The sequence below is a fragment of the Brassica oleracea genome, chromosome C3 (assembly GCF_000695525.1).
Source record: "Brassica oleracea var. oleracea cultivar TO1000 chromosome C3, BOL, whole genome shotgun sequence".
Taxonomy (NCBI): Eukaryota; Viridiplantae; Streptophyta; class Magnoliopsida; order Brassicales; family Brassicaceae; genus Brassica; species Brassica oleracea.
In genome coordinates this window covers 15,269,006-15,272,168 of record NC_027750.1, presented here as the reverse complement: position 1 = coordinate 15,272,168, position 3,163 = coordinate 15,269,006, and positions in this window count along the sequence as shown.

Here is a 3,163-nt window from a genome sequence, read left to right as displayed (position 1 = left end):
AACTCAAGCACTATGATCATCTACTCATCAAGCACTATGATCACCCACTCATTTACCAAATTAAGCACCATCTTTGTTATTTTATGTATTGTTGTTCACTATAAATACCATCACTCATCTCACTCTTTTGTACACCAAAAACAAGAATAAGAGTTTATAATCAAAGAATCATTACATTTTCTTCTTCCTTCTTATAATAAACTCTCTCCCTTATACTAGTGTTATTTGCTTCCTACGGGTATTAAATTCTACTCTTATTTAAATTTTTCGATACTATAAATTATAAGTTATTTCATAACAATAATCACTTAGATAGATTAATATATATTTACGTAAGAGTGGAACAGAGCACTTTGTAGGACCAATTTCCGGTTTACTTCTTTTGGTTTAGGTTCTACTTTTTCAAAAAACCATTTTAATATCCTTTTACTTTGATAACGATTTCTAGACACGGGATTTAAAATTTGCTAACGAATTTGAATTGCAGTGAGACAGTGAGCAAGAGGGAGACTGTTAGACAGGGAAATAATCTTCTCACCAAAATAGTTTCTAAATCGTGCACTCAACTCCAACACATCCGGTCGTCAACGATGTTCTAACGTAAACAATCTTCACAACATCAGTCTTCTTCATGCTGACGTTTTGGCCATCTCAACAGTCAACACTTCCACATAAACTTGCATGCAACAGCGGATCTTACCATGCCCGTCATTTTCTGCTGAAAACCCAACAACAAAAGGCCTCCTTACCTTTTACTCTTTGCAATGGCAATTCAACAACTGAAACTTCTTACACCATCTTCAATGTCCATAAGTGCGTAGTGGTAGAAGTAGCTGTATGTTATTTTACGTTTTACTGTTTTCAAGAGACCCACTTTGATAGTAGAGCTACAACGGTCGGTCTTCAAATCGCCTAGTAGTAAACATGAGTTTGCCATTATATAATTGTTGTGGGTAGATTTACGTCCTCCCTCAAGGCCCATTAGACAATGAATTAGGCTCAATTTACTATAACCATAAGTTTCATCCTTCTATAAATAAGGAAACACTTCCTTTTAGCAATGGATATTCTCCTTTTCTTAGACTTTAGAAAACATATTTTCATAGAGATTTTGTATTCTAAGGTTCACTTTACCTTTGTAATGAACCTTTAGTCAATGAAATCTCTTTTATATTCTTTTTCCATTTGATTTCATCTTAAGATTTCTCCTAAGCCAAAAATCTAATCATTCAACTTAGATTCTTTTATTGTATTGATTCAACAAACATCACCAGCATAAACACCATTTTTGGATCAAACAGTTGGCGCTAGAAGGAGGGGGCTAGAGATAACTATCTTGAAAGCACGTTAAATTTGGGAAAATCCTAGATCTGTGCCCATCAAACTCAGTCCAAGAGATAAGTTTACAAAACGATGTCTCATTATTAAATTCGATTTCATTGACTATAGCATGATATATATGCTTAATCAAGGAGAAGGATTTGAACGATTTAAAAAAAAAAATTATTATTATTGGATTTAGGAGTCGCCGGTCAAAACGGAGATGGTGGGACAACCTAGCGTGTGACGGAAGGAGAGATCGGCCAGAGCTGTTTCTCCTGCAGTAGCCGTACCGTCCAGATAGAGCTCTCCGGCAAAGGAAACAAAGGCGGTCGCAGGTCGATCCGTGAGCTGACGAGATCCAGACAATTTCTAATCTCCGGCGAGCTTGTAAAAGGACGAGGTCGTCGTTGAATCCTCAGATCCGTCGAGCTCCATTCAACTGCAACCGATAGCAACCTAGCGCGATCTGGATCAAAGGAAACCGATCCCGTAATCACCTTGTCAATTGTCGGCGCCAACTGTGGAGACTCTCGAACGGGCTCCAAGTTCGAGACTAGATCACGGCGAGGAAAGCTTCCTCCTTTTCATCCCTACGCTGACGATCATCCACCGGCAACGTCACCAAGCTCCCCGAAAGTTATAACAAAGACCACAGTGGTTCATCAACAAAGCATCTCTGAAACTTGAAGCTTTCACCGTTGCTTGACAAGGTCGCAAAGCTCTCCGTTCTTGAGTTCCCCGACGAGATCGTTGACTGTGTAAGGCAAGCCTAACTTTGCTGACTTCAACCTGGTTCCTTACGAATGGGGAGGCTTCGTTCACCCTTGGATTGATGCATTAGCTATGGCCCGAGTGGGTCTCGAGGAGCTTAGGTTAAAGAAGATGGTTGCCTCAGACGAAAGCCTTGAGCTTCTTTCAAGTTCCTTTGCGAGTTTCCCCGTCTCTTGTGCTCGTTTGTTTCTCTCCGAAACTGGCACGAACAGGAGAGGAAAAGAGTTCGGTAAGAACAAGCTCATCTCCTGATCTCGCAAGACTGCAACGATGGAGCTCGATCTTGCAAGATAAGCTCACGGACCAGAGTTCTACACAAGCCTGGCTTCACAAGATTGTTTACCGCTCAAAACGCATTCCAACCCGTCGTTAAGTTTAGCTTCTTGGACAGAAGCAATCACGTGACGGCCTTGGCAGTAACGCTTCGATCTACGCACCGGCTTCTTACACTTCACCACCATCACGTCTTCAAAAGCTCTGTACAACCAGAAATGTCGAGCAGAAAACACGATCTCGGCAGAGGATGCAATGGTCGCGGCGATGTTGTGAGAAGATCAATTTGTAACACACGGATTCATCACAGTTCATCCGTGTCTCTATAGTGGTTATTACAAGCTTCTGTGTAAATCAGAGCTCAGCAACCTCAACCGCACGAGTCAAGATTCTCTGCAAGTGGATATAAGAATAGCTTGATTTATTACTTCCTTCTCGACAACCACGTCCTCGGACACTTCTTTCTTCTCCACACTAAAGATAAGCCCTCTCACTAAATCATCACATGCTTTAATCACCTTTATATTATACATATGTCTCATGGTGAAGATCATAGCTGTGGTTTATTATTTAAAAAAAAAAAACTCTAACCTTTTCATTCTCGTATAACCTTTATGAGATGATATTAATAAATAGCAGTTATCATATTCGTGGGTTATGCAAAAGTTGCTTGTTTCTTTTGGTTTATACTAATCTGATCATGATCATGTTTTTTGTGAGCCAGTGATCGTTAGGCCAAAGAGAATCAACAAGCGGTTGCCACCGTCATGTCCTCACGCTTCGAAAGATGAGCTTT